This window comes from Puntigrus tetrazona, chromosome 4 (genome assembly GCF_018831695.1).
Source record: "Puntigrus tetrazona isolate hp1 chromosome 4, ASM1883169v1, whole genome shotgun sequence".
Lineage (NCBI taxonomy): Eukaryota > Metazoa > Chordata > Actinopteri > Cypriniformes > Cyprinidae > Puntigrus > Puntigrus tetrazona.
Genome location: NC_056702.1, coordinates 21556377 through 21581543, shown reverse-complemented (window position 1 = coordinate 21581543; position 25167 = coordinate 21556377). Strand labels below are relative to the sequence as shown.

At 39.2% G+C, this 25167-nt stretch overlaps 1 pseudogene; it reads left to right on the top strand.

Moving 5' to 3' along the window:
- Positions 1–3338: 3338 nt before the first annotated feature.
- Positions 3339–25071, top strand: LOC122342298 (annotated as a pseudogene).
- The last annotated feature ends 96 nt before the right edge of the window (positions 25072–25167 follow it).

Sequence of the window (25167 nt, the reverse complement as noted above, 5' to 3'; positions counted from 1 at the left end):
GTCTGTCTAGAAGAATGTTATGATCGACAGTGTCAAACGCAGCACTAAGATCTAGTAGTACCAGCACTGATATTTTACCAGAATCAGAGTTTAGGCGAATATCATTTATTATCTTAACCAACGCTGTCTCTGTGCTGTGGTGCGCGTCTGAAACCAGATTGAAAATTATCCAGATAACCATTTGAGTTCAAGTAGCTGTTCAGCTGATTCAGAACTACCTTTTCAATGATCTTGCCTATGACCGGAAGATTTGATATCGGTCTATAGTTACTCAATATACTGTTATCAAGATTTCTCTTTTTCAGGAGGGGCTTAACAACCGCAGTTTTCAGGCGTTTGGAAAAGTCCCAGAAAAAGTGATGTGTTCACCACTTCTAAGATGTCAGCTTTTAAACAGTCAAACACGCTTTTAAAGAAAGGATGTGGGAAGTGTGTCAAGACAGCAGGTTGAGGATTTTAGGTGCTGTACTACTTCCTCCAAAGTTTTGCTATCAATTGCTTCAAAACACACATAGTGACTCCTTTTTGAGATTGTGGTTGAATCTGACATATCTCTAAATTATCTGATGTTTTAATTGCCTTTCTGATATTTTCGATCTTCTCAGAAAAGAATGAGGCAAACTCATTGCATTTGCTGTCAGAAAGCATTTCACTGGGAATCTGACTTGGGGTTTGTCAGTCTCTCAACCGTAGCAAAAGAGTGCGGGTGTTGTTCAGGTTACTATTTATAAGGTTTGAGAAAAACGTCGTGCTGTGGCTAATTCCACATTAAAAGCATGCAGGCTGTCTTTATAGATGCTATAGTGGATTTCAAGTTTTGTCTTTCGCCACGTCCGCTCAGCCTTTCTGCATTGCCTTTTCATGATCTGCACTGCTGTTGATTTTCTCCAACATGACTTTTTTGTCTGCCAGTCTTCTTACTGACTTTCACAGGTGCAATATCATCCATGACATTCTTAACTTTTGAGTCAAAGGACTCTAGGAGAAGATCAACGCAGTCGGCAGAAATGCTTGGCATTGAAGAAACAGCCTTCATAAATAGCACACTTGTGTTCTCATTAATGCATCTCTTCTGACAGTGACAGTTTTGGATTCAGTGGTAGCAGAGATCAATATATCAAAGAAAATACAGAAGTGATCAGACAGTGCTACATCCTTGATAACAATGGACGAAAGCTGTAAACCCTTACTGATGAGTAAATCTAGGCGTGTGCCCATGGTGATGTGTAGGTCCATGCACATGCTGAATCAGCTCAAAAGTGTTTAAAACAGTTACAAATTCTTTTGTAGTTTTGATATCTGCATTTTCTATGTGGATATTAAAATCCCTGCAATCACAAAACAGTCAAACTCTGAACAAATCATTGATAACAATTCTGTGAACTCTTCAACAAAGGCTGGTGAATATTTTGGAGGCCTGTAAATAATGATAAACAGGATGCGTGGAGCACCTTTCAACACAATCCCTAGATATTCAAATGACAAGTACTGACCAAATGACACTTGTCTGCACTGAAAGACATCTTTAAAGAGAGCAGTAACCCCACCCCTATATTTTAATATATAATTTATACATTATTAATAAAATAATGTGTTTGTCCGATCGATTTTATTATATTTTTTCATAAAACATCCATGCCATTTCATTCAAAGTAAAAACAGAACTAGTAATCTTAGTTAAACTGTTGTTTCAGTGCTTTCATCATTTAACACTGATTTATGAACTTTTAAACAGCTGAATCTGGGTAAGTTTTATAAATACAACAAAAATAATAAGAAATTAACAGCGTTTTGAACAAAGCTGAAAAAGACTACCTTCTTGGTGACATTTTGTTTCATAACATTACAATTTTGATGATTGTCTGATGATTGTGTTAGATTGCATGTGAGGCATCTATTGTTCTTATTGTTTCTTCTTTAGTTGTGTTTGTTTTGTTTTTTTGTAATTCTATACAGAAAATATGTGCTAGTGCCCCTACAGCATAGGAATGATAACACAGGTTCTAGGAGCACAGTTAAATACGTTTTCAACTTAAATGCATGCTTAAATATACTTAGACCTTTTATAGGTATACGTCAAGTATACTTAAAGAAATGTTAATGCATTTTGTGGTAAGGTAAATTGAGATAATAAATGAGTTTACTGACACAGATTAAAAATCACATTCTCAGTTATGGACATTTATTGTCGTTGGCTTTATAATCTATAATCCAACATTTAAACCTCATTTACGCACATTTTTCTTGGCTATATTTGCGGTAGGCCCTATAAGATCAACAGAGCAGCTGCCGACGTCCCGAAGGTTGAATTTACACAACCCCACTCTGCAGGTCATTTACAGGAAATCTCTGCTGGACTGCAGTGAACTTTAACTCTATAGAATGGCTTGTTTGGTTTATAAAACTGCATTGATTTTTACTGCCAAGAGCTTTATTTACATCGGTCCCATTTTATGTTAAGCTGTCTCAACGCCTACAATAATATTAAGTTTTTGGTACGATGCACTTTAGTCATGAAATACTTACAGTATTAATGCTATATACTTTAGCAAGTATGTTGTAATATAATGTATTTACATTGTACTTATTCTAGAATTGCAGGTGCAGGTGCGTTTTATTTTCATAGAATACACTTCAAATGTTTTATATCTTAAACTTGTAACATTTTAAACATTTATTCTAATAATCAGTGTACTAACAGAACAACCTGTCAACCCTGTTAAAGAAAAAAATGGGTCAAACATATAAACTAACAATTCTAACAATTTAAAACCATGCCCTCCTTAAAAGAACGCTTGTGTTTCAAACCGTTAATTCAACTTTAAACCTAATATGATGCAGACTTTTGTTTTAGAGTCCAAAAGCCAAATCCAACCCATTTAACCAAAAAGTTGCCAACATGGTATATATTTTCTCTAAACATAGCTTTAAAAATGAATGAAATTCTTTACAATTTCACGTAGTAGTAGTGCTATTTCGGTCAATTAGCTCCCAATCAATTTGTTAACAAAAAACACGCAAAATTATCATTTTTAACGCAAAGCTGTAAACAAACAGGGTTGACATTGATGGTAACAGAGTTGATATCAGATAACAGAAGACCAAAAACAACAACATTTTCTTCTAGATTCTTGTGTGTTTGATTCTGGAAGATAGGAAACAATGGGAAAAATGATAAAAATGAAAACACAACCAGTTTGTTGCCTGAATAGTACTTGGTGTTTTTAAATTGTACATCTGTAAACTGAAGCAGCATATTATTACAAAAAAAACCCCAGTTTGATAAAACATTATCAAATGCAAACAGAACGACTGAGAGCGATCAGTCTGGACTCTGAGGCTGGCGGAGGGGGGTTTAAGTTCACAGATGCTCACAGGAAGAGACGCTCAAACAATCAGGATGGACGTGAAGCTGCTGTTTCTGACTGTTGCTCTTCTCTCCTCGCCGCTCCTCACATTATGTGAACCTCTGTGAGTATCAAACGCGGCCGTTTCTTCATGGAGTTACTAACAGATTCGTCCTCAAACATTCTGGTTCGATCTCCTCAGATACGTTCTGTTAGCTTCTAATTTGCTGAGAGTGGGTTCCTCAGAGAACGTGTTTGTGGAGGCTCAGGATTACTCTGAGATCCCTTTCAAGTGAAGATCACAGTAATGAACCACCTAAAAGAACACAGAAATACTGTCAAATCAGTGACACTGACTAAGGACAACAATTTCCAGAACCTTACAGATATAAAGGTGATGCCACTTTTCACACTTTTACTTAATGCGTTAAATGTAAAATGCTGCTGTGGCTGTATAATTAACATTTTATATAATAATTTATTTGAATATGAGAGTGTGTCTGTTTTGCACTTTTGATGTTCCAGAGTTTTATTTTGCACACATCAGTTCATTGTTGTGTGTCTGTCTAAAGTGTGTGTGTATATATATATATATATATATATATATATATAAATGAATCCCTGACTTTGTTTTACTTTATTTCCTCTGAATGTGTATTAGAATTGTCTATTAGCTATAGCATTTCTCTTGGTTGCGCTGCTTCCAGTAGTGTATGTTTATATTAGAGCTTTTATCCAATCATATTTCAGCAATCGTGTTGCCAGGGTCACACGCTGTTTGAGAACCACCAGCAGAAGAACAGAGAAGGCGCACTTGAAAACAAGGCCCCTAGACAGTGACCATGTGCTGATTCACTGGAAGTTGTATGTTGGGTCAATATAATGAATTTAAGTTGAAATGACATGTTTTCTGTTGCATAAACTTGACTGAACTAGGTTACAACAACAAAATTGTAGTATTCGTACTATCAGATAGAAGTACCTCGTTAAAGCAACAACTTTTTACAGTGCCCTTTCTTGCCTAACGACGACATTCAGTGACACAATGATATTTATAAAAGTAGTGGATCAACCATAACAACCGTTGTGAGAACTGATGTAAGCAGAGCGATACAAACAGTTGATGAATATCCTGTGGCTGGATAGACTAATCAGATTTTAGGACCAAGAGTAATGGTCCAAAATCAATGACTGAATGTAAATATTTTCTTGTATTTAGATCCTGCTGATAGGAATCTGTTCTCTGATGATCCGCTGGAGAAGCAGTATGTGTATCTACAAGCTAGGTTTCCATCCGTCATTCTGGAGAAAGTGGTTATGCTCTCATTTCAGACCGGATATATCTTTATCCAAACAGACAAACCCATCTACACGCCTGATAGCACAGGTATGATTAAGTGCTAAAAACATACAGCGCTTCAACGAAAGAGTACCTTAAATATGGCTCCCTAATGCCACTCCTTGGAATTTTTCATTGTATATATATATATATATATATATATATATATATATATATATATATATATATATATAAATAATGTCAGTTTTATTTTTTTACGGCACACAATTTGTCATTACAGAGATTTGTCGCTTTATGCAAAATAACGTTCTATACTTGGGCCTTAAAGTTCACACTTGACGATGTGTATGCGTACAAGTCTAAAATGCATAAAAATTATGTTTTAAAACATTCTTTTGCAGTTCTTTACAGGATCTTCTCTCTGATGCCCAACCTGAAACCATTTAACAATACTGCAATCAAAGTGGAAATAATGGTTACTTCACACACACACACAAACAACTGCACACTGTAAAACAATGATTTATTCAATAAAATTGTTTCACAATATTACAAGCAGTATTATTAATTCAACACATTAGAATTCACTAGAATTAGCCAAATTAAATGCTTACAATTAACCATCAAAAATAAATAAGACAGCATGGCGTTTTGGTTGATTGCATGGAGACAATACAGAAATCATGTTTATCGTGTAAAGCTTGTGTTTTTAATGAATAAGTTCATAAATTATGATTATTGCCACCATTTTTAAGCTACTTTTCCTGAGCTCTTCAGCATCGCCATCTTGCTTTGGTCTGTCTATTTTGATGGACTGAGTGAAAGATGAAAGAGGTGAAGCGATATGTACATAGGTGGAGCAAGATTCCTTATCGCCCGTCTTTTAAAACAATTTTAATTGAGTAAAAACAGTGAATAATGTTTTTTAGTGTTGTGAGCATTTGATGATCTATCTGTCTTGTTTTTGAAGAATCCACAAGGCATCACAGTTGAATCATATAATATACATACATTAAATGGAATAAAGTCTGGAACGTATCATATCCCTAATGTTGCCTGGTGAGTAAAAGTCTATCAGGACTGAAGCTATTTAACCAAACATATGCTTAAGGTCAATGTCTGATAAATATTTAACAAATAGCAGCAGAATCCAGCTGTTCATAGTCTGTTGTCATCTGTTTTGATGTCATGAAGACGTGTATGATTCTGGAGGTGTTCTGTTTGTCTCAGGTCTGGGATCTGGAAGGTGGTCGCTCATTTCTAACACTCCTCAGAAGACGTTCACTGAAGACTTTGAGGTCAAAGATTACGGTAAGTCACATGTCTACAAACAGGAATGTCAAAAGTAAACTTGTCACATCGGGTGTCTTTTGTCTGGTTCGTTTTTAGTGCTTCCAACGTTTGAAGTCAAATTAAAGCCCAGTAAGTCATTCTTCCATGTGGATGATGAGAGTCTGACAGTCGACATTGAAGCCAAGTAAGAAAAAAAACTGAATCTGCTACAAAATAACGCATCATCATGCAGCCAAACTAAACTTTATTTTGTTATTTCTGTCAAAATCTTTGGTGAATTAACAGAACGCTTTAGCGACCTCACCATTATTGCAATTGCATTTACAGTTAGAGTTAACTGATTTCAGATGTATTCACTAAATGTTAGGAGTTTATTCTGTTTTGGGTCCCTAGTGGCCGCTATTGTGCTTTTTCTGTGATGTCTCTGTTTTTGTCCTTGCCCTACACTGCATTTTCCCGCCATTTTTGATTGCCTGATTATTGTCAGATGTGTTAGTCATGTGATCTAAGTTACCTGCCTATTTATATTGGGCCTTGTGGGTGAAATGTCACTGAGTCTTCGCTTTAAGTCATGCTGGAGTGACCTGTTTTTCTAGTCTTTATCTCTGTCCTTAAGCCAGAAAGTTAAGTTTTTGTGATTATCCTTTAAGTTTTGTTTTTTGTTTTGCCTTGCATTCTTGGATTTCCACTGTGGATGTTAAGTTAAGTTTTCATGATTTTCTCAGTTCTGCCCTGTGCTGTTTATTGGACTTTATCATTTCTATTTTTTGAATTCTTTGTTGCAATTTTGATCTTCTGTGGATTCTAAGTTCTTGAAATAAACTCTGAGAAGACTTTTACACCTCTGCACTTGAGTCTCCTGAGTAGCTCACTTTGATTGAACTTTACCTTTCACACCAGCGACCCGGGTTTGATTCTTGACAGAAGACTCAGTCATGACTGACTCAGCAGAGGCTGCGCACAGTGTTCCTGCTACAGAGTTTGAGAAACTCATGGCGGCTATCACCAGCTTCGGATCCACCATGGATACACATGGCCAAGCACTGACCAACCAACAGGAGATTCTGGCGCCCATGATGCCATGCTCCAGCAAATTGGAACGACTCTTCAGAGCCTGATTTCCCCAGCTCCCAGCACAGCCAATGCCTCCTGCTCATGGAACTGAGGTACCTCAGCACCACAGAGGTATGATGGCAAGCAGGGTGAGTGCCGGCTTCCTAACTCAGTGCGAGCTTACATTTGAGCTACAGCCTGCATCCTATCCTACTGACCGATCTAAGATTGCATATGTGATAACCCTGCTAATTGATAAAGCCCGGGCATGGTCAACCTCCATCTGGCAAAGGCAGTGCTCTGATTTCAAGAGGTTTTCAGAAGATATGCTTTGAGTCTCAGCCAGGATGCTGCTAAACGACTAATGTCAATCCAGCAGGGAAGAAACAGTGTTGCTGACTATGCCATTTCATTCCGGACCCTTGCAGCTGTTAGTGGGTGGAATGAGCCTGCCCTGGTCTCTGCATTCCATCATGGTCTATCAGATGCTGTTAAGGATGGATTGGCCTCTCTGGAATTTCCCAGTGACCTGGACTCCTTGATTTCACATGCCATTCGCCTGGATAATCGAATTCTGGAACCCTTCATCATTGTCAGTTGATTCCCCAGAACCTATGCAGATTGGCCGCACCCGCTTGTCAGCAGCTGAAAGAGAGCGCCGAAGAAGAGAAAGGTGCTGCATCTTCTGTGGCAAACCAGGCCACTTTCGAGTTTCATGCCCAGAGCTCTTGGGAAAAGAGCAGATCCGTCCCAGCCGAGGGAGGGTTGTGACGGAGCTACTCTGTCTCCCGAGTTTCCTGGCCAAGGAGTCTACCTTCCCATTTCCATCTCCTGGGGTGAGTCTGTTCATTCTTGTATGGCCCTGGTGGACTCAGGGGCAACCGGTAATTTTATGGACACAAACTTTGCCCTCAAGTTCAAAATTCCACTTATTCCTCTTAACGTTCCTCTGTCAGTTTCTGCTCTAGACGGCCAAGCATTGGGTGATGGCAAGGTTCACTCAAGTAACCTCTCTTGCGCCTCCAGTCTGAAGCCCATCGAGAAGAGATTTCCTTGCATCTCATCCATTCACCCAAATTTCCAGTAATTCTTGGCATCCCATGGCTTACCCACACAACCCCACATTGATTGGGTGACTGGCCGTGTCATTGAGTGGGGTCCTACTTGTCACGCTTACCTGCCTCTTTTCCAGTCCTCTAGTTTTGCCTATTGAGTGCCTGTGCAATTGATCTCTCCCCTGGCACCAGTCCTCCACGTGGACGAATTTTTCCCTCTCTCTGCCAGAACGCAAGGCCATGGATGACTACATCAAGGACGCCTTGGCCTCTGGATTTATTCGACCATCCACTTCGCCTGCTGGGGCCGGATTTTTTTTTGTCAGCAAGAAGGACGGTGGGCTCCGACCTTGTATTGATTACCGTGGATTGAATAAGATGACTATCCGTAATAGATACCCACTTCCGCTGATGTCCACAGCCTTTGACGTGCTCCAGGGTGCCACTGTTTTCACTAAATTGACCTGCGCCATGCCCACCACCTTATCCGTATTAGGCAAGGATGAATGGAAAACCGCCTTCAATACCCCCTCAGGACACTATGAATACCAGGTGATGCCTTTTGGTCTTACTAATGCACATGCAGTCTTTCAGGCTCTTATTAATGATGTGCTTAGAGATATGATAAATCATTTTGTGTTTGTCTATCTTGATGATATACTCATTTTCTCTAAGTCACTACAGGAGCACCGGGTTCATGTACGGAGGGTCCTTCAACGACTTTTGAAGAACCACCTTTTGTTAAACCACAAAAAGTGCGAATTCCATGTCTCAGAGGTCTCATTTCTTGGATTTGTCTTGAGGGAAGGGCAGGTCCAGATGGACCGTCAAAAACTGAAGCTGTACGGAAGTGGTCCACTCCTAAATCGTTGAAAGAGGTCCAGCAATTCCTTGGATTTGCAAACTTCTATTGCAAGTTTATCCGGAACTTCAGCTCAGTGGCAGCACCTATCTCTGCACTCACCAAGAAGAATGGAGCTTCTTTTGAGTGGACTTCCAAGGCAGAGGAAGCATTTCAAGACCTCAAGCTCCGCTTTTCCTCAGCGCCCATACTGGTCCTCCCTGATCCAGGGCAGCCCTTTATTGTTGAAGTTGATGCATCGGACGCTGGCATAGGAGCAGTCCTCTCTCAGCGGTCTAATGGTAGACTGCACCCCTGTGCCTACTTATCTCACCGTCTCAACCCAACTGAATCACGGTATGATGTAGGAGATCGTGAGCTGCTTGCAGTGAAGAAGGCTCTTGATGAATGGAGACACTGGCTGGAGGGAGCACAACACCCGTTTCTGGTTTTGACAGACCACAAGAACTTGGAGTACCTCCAGCAAGCAAAACGCCATTAACCCTCGCCAGGCTCGGTGGGCTATGTTTTTCAGCCGCTTTGACTTCACCCTGTCATATCGCCCAGGCTCAAAGAACACTAAGCCAGATGCCTTGTCTAGGCAGTTTTCTCCTACTGGTAAAGTGAGTGAAGTCAGCACCCTCCCGTATTGTTGCCCCTATCCGGTGGGGTGTTGAGGCAGCTGTTAGGAATGCCCAACATCAAGACCCAGACCCTGGAACAGGTCCACCTGGTCTTTTGTATGTACCTCGCCAGGTACGATCTAAGGTTCTCCAGTGGGGTCACTCCTCCCACCTTACTGCACACCCGGGGTCCCAAAGAACTTTGGAATTCCTGCAGAGACATTTCTGGTGGCCAGGCATGGGAAAGGACGTTAAGACCTTTGTGTTGGCCTGTTCAGTGTGCACCCAGAGTAAGAACCCACGTCAGCGCCCTCAAGGTCTGCTTCACCCTCTTCCTATCCCAAAGCGCCCCTGGTCCCATGTGTCGGCAGACTTCATCACTGGGCTCCCAGAATCCGAAAGGTAACACAGTTATTTTAGTTGTAGTTGACAGGTTCTCTAAGGCTTGTCGATTTATTCCTTTATTGAAGCTTCCTTCGGCCCTTGAGACTGCCAAACTAATGTTCAATCATGTCTTCCGAGTGTTTGGTCTTCCTCAGGACATTGTTTCGGACCGAGGGCCCCACTTCTCCTCCTGGGTGTGGCGAGCATTCTGCAGACTCCTCGGTGCCACTGCCAGTCTCACCTCCGCCTTCCATCCCCAGTCCAACGGGCAGACGGAGAGGCTCAACCAAGAACTGGAGGCCACCTTGAGGAGCCTGGCTATGGACAACCCATCTTCATGGAGCACCTGGTTGCCGTGGGCAGAATATGCTCACAACACCCTCCAGTCCTCTGCTACCAAGGTTTCTCCCTTTCAGTGCCAATTTGGTTTCCAACCCCCCCTGTTTCCAGAACAGGAGGAGGACACTGGGGTTCCCTCAGTACAACACTTCATCAGGCGCTGTAGGAGAATTTGGAGTAAAACCCGCAGGGCATTACTGCAGACATCCAGGTCCAACCAGTCCCAGGCCAATCGTCACAGGAGACCAGCTCAACATTTCTGCCCAGGCCAAAGGGTCTGGCTGTCTTCCAAAGATCTTCCCCTGCGGGTTGAGTCTCGTAAGCTCGCCCCTCGCTATGTAGGCCCTTTTACTGTGCTTCGCAGGATCAACTCTGTGACTTATCGGCTCCTGTTGCCCCGATCCCTTAAGATAAACCCCACTTTTCATGTTTCTCTGTTGCGCCCTGTGCTGTTGTCTCCACATGCCCCTGCCCCTAAAGCCCCCTCCTCCCCCCGGTTCATCAATGGAGAGACTGTATTCACCATCCACCGCTTTGCTCAATTCCCGCTGTGTGCGGGGTGGAATTCAGTATCTTGTTGACTGGGAGGGCTATGGACCCGAGGAGCGGTCATGGGTTCCTGCTCGTGACATTTTGGACAAAAAACTTTGTGAGGAATTCCATCGTACTCACCCGAACTGTCCAAAGATCGTCAGGAGACGCTCCTAGAGGGGAGGGTCCTGTTAGGAGTTTATTCTGTTTTGGGTCCCTAGTGGCCGCTATTGTGCTTTTTCTGTGATGTCTCTGTTTTTGTCCTTGCCCTACACTGCATTTTCCCGCCATTTTTGATTGCCTGATTATTGTCAGATGTGTTAGTCATGTGATCTAATTTACCTGCCTATTTATATTGGGCCTCGTGGGTGAAATGTCACTGAGTCTTCGCTTTAAGTCATGCTGGAGAGTGAATTCTTTGTTGCAATTTTGATCTTCTGTGGACACAAATAACCATTTGTTATTTTATGAAACGCAAACATTCCAAGCTGCTTTTTAAGTCAGATAACAATGAATGTAAAGGATATAAAGCATATTATAAAGCAGAAACTAAATATGCTTTTGCAGGTATCTGTTTGGACCTAAGGTGGAAGGAGAAGCATTTGTGGTGTTTGGTGTGATGGACGGTGAGAAGAAAACAAGTATTCCTACATCTCTGGAAAGAGTTCAGGTTAGACACATTAGACATCTTAGACACTAAAAAAAAACTTTTCCTCACCTACTCTGCTGAAAAAAACAGGCTGGTCCTAGTTGGTTTAAGCTGAAAGTAGCTGGTTTTAGCTGGTCGACCAGCCTGACAATGTGGACAAAACCCTCTAAAGCCTGCTGACCAGCTTAAACTGGCCAAGACCAGGCTGGGAGACCAGCTAAAACCAGCCTAATTAGCTTTTCACTGTGTCTTGTGAACTGATGTTACTGTTTTTCTCTTATATGAATAGATTGTGCAAGGCGAGGGTACTGTAAAACTGACCAATCAGACTATCTCTAAGAGCTGTTTGAACATTACCCAGCTGGTTGGACAAATGATCTATGTTTCAGTCAGTCTGCTAACACACAGCGGTAAGACTCAACAGGTCCATATGCATATGTTTACATGCGTGTGTAAAAGGTTTTTATGTGAGAAGCTAACTGTGTGTTTCAGGAAGTGAAATGGTGAAAGCAGAAAGGAGAGGCATTCAGATTGTGACGTCGCTGCACACCATCCACTTCAGAAAAACATCACAGTACTTCAAACCTGGGAGACCCTTCGACGCCTTGGTAAAGAACGTTCTTGAAATGTACATGTTGAATTCTGAATATTACTATAATACTTTCAGGTTAGCTGTTTTTGGAAAAATACACAATATGCAATAAGCAATGCATATGCCACTCCTCCCCAATTAATTATAGATGTATAAACAAATACACACACATTAAAGAATACTATATGCATGCCAGGTCAGTAGTTGGCAATCAAGAAACAACCTGCTAAAATGTAATATGCAAAATGAATGTAGAGCCGCTGGTCCAGTTGTTTTCTGAAATTAATGAGTTAGAGCTGCTGCTTGAAATATCCATGTTTTTCGCCAGTTAACAAAGAAGCTTGTGAATAGTTTTGACAAGCTTGTTCTCTGGCTCAAAGAATAATTGTTCAAACCTTTTTATTCGGTTATTAAAATGAACTGATGAATGCCAATGTGTCATATAATCTTAACCATGAGCAGAAAGACTCAATTGAATAGGAGGATCCCTGCACTGGAATAAACAGACAGCAACATGAATTAAATTAAGATGAAATTTGCAGAGTCAAAATTTGGCTCAAAATCGGACCATGATCACACAGTGTATGCCCGGCCTAACGCTGATTGGCCAACACAGTATAACTCCTTTCACCAATGAGAAACCTTTTGGCACGCCCACACCTGTTACATGCTCAGTTATCCCTACTAGTATAAAACCATAAATTTATAATATCTTCCAGAATCTGAATTTATTTCAATTCAGAGCAATTGTTAGCCAGAAAGTTTGGAACCTAAAATGATGTAGAAACAATCGCATCAGTATATTAACAGAAATTACTGTTCTGTTTTTTTTTTTCTAAAAAAGGTTTATGTAACAAATCCTGATCAAACACCTGCTGCAAAGGTGGATGTCGAAGTGGAAGTTAAGAACAACTCTGAAGTGTACAGAAATCCAACAAATGCCAACGGCATTGCAAAGTTTACTATCAACACCAAGGAGGATCTTCTACACTGGAGATTACTGTAAGACCTGCCATCACTGTTGATTAAGTACAAAATAGATAAGTTAACAGCTGTTGAGCAAGCAGTGGACCTGAACAAAGAACATCAGAAACCAATGCCTTTATTCCTTTCCCAGGCAAAAACCAAAGATCTAACATTAGGTGATGAACAGCAGGCAGTGAAGAAGATGACAGCCCATGCCTACATAACCAAAGATGGCTCCAACGACTACCTGCACATCGGCATTGATACTGCAGACCGTAAAATTGGAGATTCAGTGAAAGTCAGTTTAAACACAGGAGTCAGTGGTCAAGATTTCACCTACATGGTAAAGATTGGCTATTTCTTAGTTTGCTGCACCAGAAACATTTCAGTTCTTTGTTTCTATCTCATTATTTGATAGCTTGTGTTTGAAACCATATAGCATCTTTTCATTTCTCCTTCATTTTCAGATCTTGAGTAAAGGTCAGATCGTTCAAGTAAACAGGTATAAGAGGGAAGAACAGTCTCTAGTGTCTTTGTCTCTGCTTGTAACCAAAGACATGGTGCCGCTGTTTCGCTTTTTGGCATATTATCATGTGGGCTGGAATGAGGTGGTGTCTGATTCAGTCAGGCTCGATGTGACAGACACGTGCATGGAAACGGTGGGTCAACAATCACAAAAAATTGATGAAGTGCCAAAGAACTACTCTCAGAATAAAGGTACAAATCGGTACCTTTTATGGTACAAGTGGCCGTCACTGGTGTGGTCCCCTGAAGGGTACAGTTTTGTATCTCTAGTTGTTCCTTTAAGCAGAGGTCAGGAAGTAGAAGTCATATTTTTATTCTAGCCATAAACTCAGCCGCTGATTTAACCAGTCATTCCTTTAAAGTCACAAGCTGGTCTCGAGTCAAATCCTGAGTCCTCAAAGAGTTGAAGTTAATGAGATAATTAATTAAACAATGCTTGTGCATTAGTAATGAAGACCTGCTGTTACTGAGAATTACAGAGGATAAGATGTTGATGTTTTATTGTTTAAAATGATATCACCATCATAGAGATCAGTGTTTGTTTTAGCTGAGCTCCTGACTCCTCTGTTAGGTCTCGGTCTGTAGCAATACCCAAGCTGTTGAAAAACAGAGATTACTGAACTGATTAGTGGTTTTATATATATATATATATATATATATATATATATATATATATATATTATATATTTTAATATGATGACACAATTATCATTAGGGGTGTAACAATACCTCAAAATCGATATCCACTAAATTGCATTGACGCCACATGTAAAAATTGGTATGCGATACCTTTATTTTGACACTTCCCATGTCCTTTTAATATTTTGCATTTGCCAATGTTGAAAACGTTGATCAATTGATTTTTCAAGGAAATTTAACTGTTAGATCTGTGACAGAGCAAATGTTAGATGTGTTTGGCAGTAAATACTGAAGGCTTCGACTGTGACATTATTTATTTTCCCCTATTTACTTTTCTTTTATTTAAAAAGAATAATGTTTTGGTAAGATTTTTATTATAAATGCAATTTAAAAATTAAATGCATTTTGTTGGCAATGTAGTTAAAAAATATAACTGCTCATGTAAACTAGGCATGTAGCATCAAAATAATCGAATCAGTATCGGTATCTGCAAATATCGTATCGCTGGTGCTTTTTATTTATCTATTTCAGTTGATTTCCTCTCTTCTTCACTGATGCTCATTGTAAACAGAAGGTATTCCTCACTAATCCACAATCGTCATTTAATTTGTCTCTTAATTATATCATTAACATTAGTTAATGACTAATGAGAAACAAGACTTTAAAGACTGGGATTTGACTTGAGACTTGCTTGTGACTTGAAAGGAATGACTTGGTCGCACATCTGTTTATTAGCAAATCCTGATGATTGGAACAAAACCTGAACCTGGATTTACCACCTCTGCTTTTAAAACACATTGTGGGTACATAATGGTACCTTTAAAGGGCCCCATATTTCATCATAAATTAGGTCTAGGGCAATATAGATTCTTTAGGACATCAACACCTAATATAAAACTCCAAGAAGGTGTACAATATGGGACCTTTATATGTATGCAATAGGTCCTTAGGATACAATTAAATGTTTTGTTCCCATAGGAACAAAATTGTACCTCCGTGGTCCCTAAGAGTGCAGTGTCATTTATTATTATTATTACAGCTCAACCTTAAGTTAAAGGACAAGACGGAGGACACATATGGCACAGGAGATGAAGTCAAGCTGCAAATAACTGGAGATCCTGGATCTAAAGTTGGTCTGGTGGTGGTTGATAAGGCTGTGCATGTCCTCAACAAGAACAGACTAAGTCAGACTCAGGTGAAGAGTCTTTTTGAGATGTTATGGCACAATCATCAGTAACACTTTCTATGAATCCTGTACTTATATTACATCGTAAGGTCATTCTCAAGGCGTTATAACGAGCGCATAATGAATTCTAAAAAATATAGCGAGTTATAAAATTTCGTGAATAATCCTAAAACCAATATAAGACATTAGAACACTTACACATTTGTTGTTTTAGCTTTTAAAAGTATGAGTATGTATAACACGCGATCGTGTTCATCTGTAGATCTGGGACGTCATAGAGAAGCATGACATTGCATGTACAGCAGGAGGAGGAAGGGACGGCATGGGGGTTTTCACTGATGCAGGTCTGATGTTTGAATCCAACACTGCAGGAGGAACCAGCCCCAGAACAGGTCCAACTTATATTGATTACTTACATAGAAAGTGTTATGTGTTTTTATGAATGATCAATGCTGTTTGTTGTGAGTTTCCTGTTGTTTTAGTTGCTCGTTTTTTGGAACTTATTGGATTAGGTTTACTAAATCAAGTTAACTGTGTGTGTTCTTTAATTTTATTTTTAAAGTAAACTAATGTTTTCAAACGAAATGTCCTCTAGTGCCTGAATGTACCGTCCATGCAAAGAGAAAACGAAGAGCTGACAGTCTCCTGCAGATCACTAGTACACTGGGTGAGATGATTCTGTGTTAAATATCCTGAATACAAGTTAAGATATTTTGATGAAAACCAAGATATGTCTTTAATCTAGATTTAAACTGACAGAGTGTGTCTGCCTCCCGAACAGGGTTAGGGAGATTGTTCCAGAGTTTAGGTGCTAGATAGGAAAAGGATCTGCCGCCCGCGGTTGATTTTGATATTCTAGGTATTATCAAACGACCAGGCAGGACTATAATGTGATAAGAGCTTGCTCAAGTATTGAGGAGCTAAACCATTCAGGGCTTTATAGGTAATTAATAAGGATGAGGATGAGGATGGTATGACGTCGCTGTAATCATTGCATGACCTCTCGTGTTACTGGGTTGTTTTCTCAGCCGATGAATACTCTGGTGAACTGAAGCAGTGCTGCGTTGATGGGATGAGGGAAAATATACTCGGCTACACCTGTGAACAAAGAGCCACGTACATTGTCGAAGGAGAAGGCTGCGTCAACGCCTTCCTTTACTGCTGCGACCGGATTAAAACGATGAACAAGAACATGATGATTGAAGAGGAAGAGCTGATTCTGACTCGCAGTTTGTCACAAAATTTTAATTATGTCCAAAGAATATTGGTGTCAACATGACTTAATTTTGTGTAACAGTTCATCAAAATTCATTATCTCTGATTCCTGTTTGAAGCTATTTATATTGTTTTTTTGATTGGATTTGAATTAGTTATCCAACATGTACATGTTCTCTTGCTTTAAAGGGTCTATTATTTCATTAATTAATTATTTTATCTGTTAAAACAGGCGCGGATGATGAAGATTATTATACAGACTCTGAAGAGATTACGCGTCCGTGCACGCATTTCCCTGAGAGTTGGTTTTGGAAGGTGATTGATCTACCCACTTGTGAGAAATGGTAAGTAAAATCTTCAAAACATATTTGATACTATCAGATGCCAACATTAACTGAATGAAGCCACTGCATTATTTGCTTTATTGTTGTGACTGAATTAATGATTCCTGGAGGAAATGTATCCCATCCCTGCTATAAACTCTGTAATGATAACAAACAGTAAAAGAGTACTTAAAAAGTTATTACATTTACTTTCCAGTGCAGAAACATCAGTCACAGAACGGTTCTTCCTAAAAGACTCTATCACTACCTGGCAGATCTTGGCTGTGAGTCTGTCACCAACACTCGGTAAGATGAAGCTGCAAACCCAGAATACATGCTCCGAAAAACATCATCATCCAGAATCTGCTGCTTTAAATCCTCCCGCGTGTCTGTGTTCCTCCTTAAAGGCATCTGTGTGGCAGAACCTAAGGAGATAGTTGTTTTTAAGAGCTTTTCATTGACCTAAAGATGCCTTACTCAGTCGATGCGAGGCGAACAACTGGAAATCAAGGCCATTATTCACAACTACTCGAGAATGGACCTCAAGGTAGATTTTCAAACACTGAGTAAAGTAATCAGATTGATGTGCCTGTTTATGTGACACAATTATATTTGATCTTTTGACATGCGCACAGTGCACGAAAACCATTTCAAGATGTTTGAATAAAAATCTATTGCCATTTTTGTCAAAAAAAAAAAAAAACGAGATGAAAATGTTAGAGTGGGACGATTTGAGATAAGAATAATTCAGAACAAATCTGCTGCGTGGTTCGACTAAAACTAAAAACAATTTAGACGATGCCGTGTTTACTGTCTTTCTCCTGAAGAATCAGATTCAGTCGAAGGTTTCGATGCCAAAAGACAGACTAAAGAGAATAAAGCCGAGTATCTCTCGTATCTCTTGTAATTGTGCCATGCCATGGAATCACAGCTGGAACCGTACCGTTTCAGCCCAATAATGCAAAGCTGCAGTTTTGTGTCAGTTATCCTGTTTTCACAAGGTGCGTGTGGAGCTTATGGAGACAGAAGATGTTTGCAGCTCCGCAAGCAAGAAAGGCAAATCTAGAATGAAAGTAAATGTTAAAAAGGTTCCAGCGTGCCTCATTTCATACGTGATTATTCCCATGAAACTGGGAGTTTACACGATTGAGGTCAAAGCTTCAGCATATGATTACACTGATGGAGTGAAAAAGCCGTTGAAGGTGGTGGTATGTCTAAAAAGTCATTTTTAGCATTACAATCAATACAAGAACAGGAAACACCACAAGGATTTAATGCTGTCCGTGTTTCAGTCTGAAGGTGTGCTGACTCGATACATAGAAAAAATGTGGAGCTCAATCCTGTTAAGAATGGTGAGATTTACTGTGAAGCACACAACAACAAGTCATTTAAATATAATCAGAACTAGTTATGACCAGATAAAGCTTCATGAGACTTGTGACTCTTCCTATGTCTTACTGTTCTTCTGTTTCTCTTCCCAAATGGTTTAGGGGAAAAAACGTTGGTTTTTAAATACAACACACCAGCTCATCGTCTTCCAGACACAGATGCTTACACATACATCTCAATTATTGGTAAGGAAAAATACATATCATGGTTAATTTCATGAATATTTGAAGTCGTATGTGTGTTTTTTTTTAAGGTAAGAGATATTCTATAATTTGTGAGATGAGTTAATAGTTACACCATGGTTTTGCTACACTAACTATACTTCAATTATGGTATTCGTTCTAAAATTCATAAGTGAAGATCAAGAAACCCTGCTGAAGAATTTCATAGGCATTCAGTGGGCAAGACTCAAAATTGCTCAACCAAGACAACAAACGTTATTTTACCAAGTACAACGTGTTCTTGGATTAACATCCTTGCTGATCCTGGAACAACATGCCAATCACTGTTGTTTCACAACATAACATATAAAGTAACACTGAAAGTAATCAGTCCTGTATTGCGCACTTATGTTCAAACATGAATAAGGAGCAATTGTTCATCATTTACAATTTTCCCAATGGCAAAATTTACACTGCCAATGGAGGAGTGTATATTTTGTGTATACTTTTAAATATATGTGTCTATATTTGTCTAACAAAGAAAAATTATTTGGTTGCACAATTCCTCTCCCAGTAACTATATTTTTCTTACACCCCTAGTTTTTTGGTATGTCTTTGTTCTCACCATATGTTGCATAAATGACAGCTCATAAGAAACGTTATAAAAAAATTATTTTATCTCTCCAGGTGAAGACATTGCTCAGACAATCAAACAGGCCATCAATGGAAATTATATGGGTAGTCTTCTTGTCCAACCCAGTGGATGTGGAGAGCAGAACATGTTTCAGTATGACCCTACTTGTCACTGCCATTAATTATCTGGACAGCACCAATCAATGGGAGACTGTTGGCATGGGCGCCGTAATGAAGCCATCAATCATATCAACACAGGTCAGCAGGAATAACAGGAATCTGACTATAATATTAAAGTACTCTCAAAGATAAAAACGTACATACTGGGCTAATGAATACCCCAAATTCAGTACCTCAGAAATTTTACAAGGTTGAATATTGAAGACACCTGGTGCCACACTCAAAATCAGATCATTAACTCAAAAACACCTGCAAAGGCCTTTAAATGGTCTCTCAGTCTAGTTCTGTAGATACACAATAATGAGGAAGACTGCTGACTTGACAGTTGTCAAAAGATGAACATTGACGCCTTGCACAAGGAAGACAAACACAAAAGGTCATTGCAAAGGAGGCTGGTAGCCGTATACCACAAAGTTTTAGAGCACTTCATGCTTCCTGCTGCAGACCAACTTTATGGAGATGCAGATTTAATTTTCCAACAAGACTTGGCACCTGCACACAGTGCCAAAGCTACCAGTACCTGGTTTAAGGAACATGGCATCCCTGTTCTTAGTTGGCCAGCAAAGTCGCCTGACCGTAACCCCATAGAAAATCTATGGGATATTGTGAAGGGAAGAAGAGCTGAAGGCCACTATCAGATCAACCTGGGCTCTCATAACACCTGAGCAGTCCCACAGACTGATCGACTCCACGCCACATTGCTGCAGTAATTCAGGCAAAGGAGCTCCAACAAAGTATTGAGTGCCGTCACGTGCTCATACTTTTAAGTTCGCCAAAGATACTGAATTTGGGGTTTTATTAGTTGTCAGTTATAATCATCAAAAATAAAAGAAATAAACATTTGAAATATAACAGTCTGTGTGTAATGAATGAATATAATATAAAAGTTTAACTTTTTGAATGGAATTAGTGAAATAAATCAACTTTTTGATGATATTCTAATTATATGACCAGCACCTGTATATAAATAATAAACAAATAAATTTTCCTTCTGTATTCGATTTGTATTAAGGTTATCAGCGGCAGCTGGTTTTCCCAGAAACCTGACGGATCCTATGCTTCATATAGAGAAAACCGGAGCACATGGTATTTAAATTTCTTATTTTATTATCCTTAATATTTTTAAAGATTATTGGTAGCAAGTTCTTACCAGCACTGTAAAAAAATATTCACTATATTAAATCAATACAATTGTTTCAAAATATTACAAGCAATATTATTAATTCAACAAATTAGAATGAACTAGAATTAATCAAAACCAAATGCTTACAATTAACCATTAGAAATTAGTAGTAAGATAGCATGAAAAAAATAAACTTGGAAAAAAAATACTAACGAATACTATCGAGAGTCGGTGTGTGAATCTGAACAGCTGAACATCACAAAACAAGCTACTAAAAAATGATTCAGCTCATAATTTAATCAGTGCAGCGATGCATGATGGGAGCCATTGTTTGGATTGGTGGCACCCAGATTGCTTTTTAGAAAGACAGTATAGGAAAACTGGACTACTTGTGCACTCACTGGCTTTGAAAGACCACCTTACCGTACAGCCCTCAATACCTCAAGATCTTCATATGTCTCCGTAAATGTCTATGTCCAAACCAAAATCTTTGTTTGACGAAGAACTCTAATACGGGGACGATTGCACTGAGAATAAATGTAATCTTTCTCCAACTGAATACCGTTGCTGTGCTGTTTTAATTTTAAAATTAAATGTTAAAATTAAAACTGCTGGATGATAGATATTTCATTATTTTTATCACAAACAAAAGAATGTGAACTATAGAATGTACACACTACTCACTACTCATTCATGAGTACTTTTCTTTTACTCTTACTTTAGCAGTTTCTTTTGAGCGTGTACTTTTAGCCAACTCGCACTACATTTTTCGAAGGAAACGATACTTTTACTTGAGCATATCTTTTCAGTACTCTTTACAGCGCTGATTATTACTTGTAACTGATTTCCATGTGTTTCTGTCTGTTATAGGCTGACAGCATATGTGTCCAAAGTCTTTGCCATGGCCAGTAAACTTGATGCTCTAAATGATAATAAAGAGAAAGGTGTAGAAGTTACGCTCTGCAGCGCCATCAAATGGTTGATTCACCACAAACAAACACCAGTTGGCTCTTTTAAAGAGGAAGCGGCTTTAATTCATAGTGCGATGACGGTAAATATCACTATGACGAACTCATCCGTGGAAGGAAACGGTAATGGCAGCTAGCAGTAAAAGTGCAGTAAAAATACAGGCTATGGCATTATTTTTCAGAGAAAGCGCTGGCATCCCAGTCAACACGAGAGGTCACGCGATGAATACAGTGACCTAACCCAACCCTACATTGATCAAATATATTATTTTCTGCTAAAATCTGGTAAATTTACATTGAATCGTACTAAGTTATGCTCAGAGAAGATAAAAAAGTATGTTGTCTGGAAGCAACCTGTATGTATTACGGCCCGTTGCGCAACTCAATATTATGCGACCAGCGATAGATGCAGTTTTTAATTAATTTTAATTAATTTATTTTTATAATTTTATTTGCACTATGTATTTGTGTGAAGATAGCTCAATAGCAAAACACATTTTCAGTGCTTTGTTCCACTGTGACGTACAGGGTGATGACGCTGACGCCTTGTTGACGGCCTTTGTTGTGATCGCCATGCAAGAGGGAAAAGAAATATGTGCTGAAAAAGCCAACGTAAGTATAGCGCTTTCACCACTTTATTTACCAAAATCATTGGTTTTATTTTTTATACGCACTTTTTTAGAGTCTGCGTCAAAACATCAGTACGGCTGTTGCCTTCTTAGAAGATCGAATTTCAAAGCTGACCGATCCTTATGTGGTGGCATTGACGTCCTACGCCATGGCCAATGAGAACAAACTCAATAAAGAGATCCTGATTCAACATTCTACCCAAGAAAAAGGTCAGTCAAGTCATTAAAAATAAGTCCAAGAGGAATTTTTTTTTTGCATAATGTTGAGAGGAAACATAAACACATTATGGGTATACTGAGGGTGGATTTCTCCCCTTCTGAAAATCCTACGCTGTAAAAATTGCTGTAAAAATGCTAGATTTTGACAGTAACCTCCATTACAACAGTAAAAAAAAATCCATTCTGGGTAACAATTGTTTCTTTCTAGAAAGTATCGTTTTGCTGTCTTGTGAAGTAACCGCGTTCAGAGTCAACTCTTTAGTATGGTTTTTAATACTCACTGATGTTTTCATAACACAGAGTCTTAATAAAGAGTAATTATCTGATTAGGTACTTAATTGTAGCATGAAATAATACTAGAAAATATGTAACTAAATTATTAAACATAATGTAGATGTAACAGGCTGCTACTGTTAGACATACGTAACAGACAAAGTGTGTTACACAGCTACTTACACTTAAGTACAACCTTAATACACTTTATTTTAAGTAGTTTATATATGTGTACTCCGTAATTTTGAATGTAATTAGAAATCTCTTACAATTATTTAAGTTGTGTACTAATGAGTTAACTCAAACTTAGATGCAGCTAGATGAGGTGTACCGTATAGATACACATGAAGTACACTTAAGTACAATAACCCAGGCCTGATTACTGCCACACCTGACAAAGTAGACCAAAAGATCCTCAAAAGCTACACATCATGTTGAGATTCAGAAACAAATGAGAAAGTAGCCATTATCCACAAATAGTGAAAACATGGAACAGTGGTAAATCTTACCAGAAGTGTACAGCGGACCAAAAATTAGCACAGCAACGACTCATCCAAGAGGTCATAAAAGACCCCACGACAACATCTAAAAGAACTGCAGGCCTCACTTGCCTCCAGTTAAGGTCAGTGTTCATGGCTCCATCATAAGAAAGAGACTGGGCGGAGTTCAAGAAGAAAACCACTGCTGAGCAAAAAGAATAAAAATGCTTGTCTCAGTTTTGCCCAAAAACACCTTGATGATCCTCAAGATTTAGAAAAAATACTTTGTGTCCCATTACATCTGGTGTAAAAGTAGCACAGCATTTTAAGAAAAGAACATCACACCAACAGTTAAATATGGTGGTGGTAGTGTAATCATCTGGGGCTGTTGTGCTGCTTTCAGGACCTGAAAGACTTGCTGTTATAAATGGAACCGTGAATTCTGCTGTCTACCGTAAAATCCTGAAGGACAATATACGGTCTCCTGTTAGTGTGACGTCAAAAGCAAGCACTTTTTCACACAGTGTCTCATTTTGTAGACACTGCATTTAAAAATAGAGTTAGCGCATATTATTTCTAATGTGGCCAAATTACATATACAAAGGAATACCGATGCTTGGGTTTACACCGGTAAGATTCGCCATGTGATAAACCAATGGAAATGGTTCGGAGAGACTTGTTGAGCTTTACAGTCGGTCTGCGTTGTGTTTGTAACAGACGATCTGTACTGGGATGTCCCTGAACGGAGCTATCACTCGCAAGAGGCAACGGCTTACGCTGTGCTAGCTCTTATTAAGGCAAAAGAGTTTGACAAAGCAGCAAGGGCAGCGCACTGGCTTTCCAGACAACAGTCTCACTATGGGGGTTATGACTCCACTCAGGTACTGTATGCTAACACGTCACCGTTTACTGTGATTGACTCTGGATTTCAGTAGTTTTCTGTCTTTTCTAGTCAACCATCATGGCGTTTCAGGCCTTGGCAGAGTATCACACGCAGGTAAAAGACCGGCAGAACTTTAGTCTGGAAATAGACTTGCAATGGCAAGAGAAAAACAAGTCAAATACGTTATCAGAAGACATAACGCACATCACACTGTCAAACAGGGTGAGCATCTTGTATACTACATTCATTGCTCGCTTTCTTGAACGCTTTTTGTTGATACAACGGGAGTTTCATGTTCGTTATTCATCATTGCCTTCATCGGTAGTCTCATCTCAACACCAGGTATCGCTTATTATATTATGGATTTGATTTGGTGATCAACACGCCTGCATTCAACAACAGGTGCTTATAAACGAATTCTCAATATAAATCAGCGATCCTAAAAAGCCATTCTATCGTGAGCATACATGAGCTTTTATAGAGTCTACAGTAAGATTAAAGCGCAAAAATCTGACCCGAGACGCTGCCATGTGCAGATTCTGTCGCTGTACTACGCCCAGACCTACTGAAAAGAAATCGGACTGTAAATTCTTTGACTCCAATTTTAAAATGGAGAAAGATGATGCTATTAAGAGTAAGTCCATGCTCTTCTGTGGTACTATAGAGTACATTCAGAGCTTAAGGAAAACCTCCAAAAACACTTTGTTGTGTTGGTTGTTTATTTGAATAGTTAACATGCTTGTCTTCTTTGTTTGGCTTTCAGCAAACAAAGAAAGACATTGACACTTACAAGCTCACTATGGAATTCATGTACGTAGAAAAAAAGGTTCATTGTTTTAATGTTAAGAAACATTTAGAACTTAGTTCATTAGTTCAGTATGTAATATCACTAAAAATGGCTGAACGTTTTAATGCAGAACATAAAGTTGTGTGCATTGAGTGTTCTGCATTGTGTCCTCCATCTTCCAGAAATGCAACAACAAAACCGATGCCACCATGACTATTCTTGGATATTGGCATGCCGACTGATTTACCGCATCAAAATGATTTTAAATCGGGTACTGTGATGATAAAACCGATGAACGATCTGTTGCCGATTCCGTTTCTGAAGCTAAACAAGTCCTATGCATACAGAGAAAAGAATATCACATAAACGATTTAACCGTACGCCTTATTTTACACTCAGCTGTTCACAGGAAAGGACAGATACGCTCAGAAAGTGGAAAATAACACTGTGCTCTCAGAGCGAGATCCTCATCCTCTACTTGGATAAGGTACGCCAGCTACTATGTATCCCAACGATGTTATGTATTACTGACAGATCGACGGCAATATGCAGTGCAAAACTCCATGCAATCTATGCTGCAGC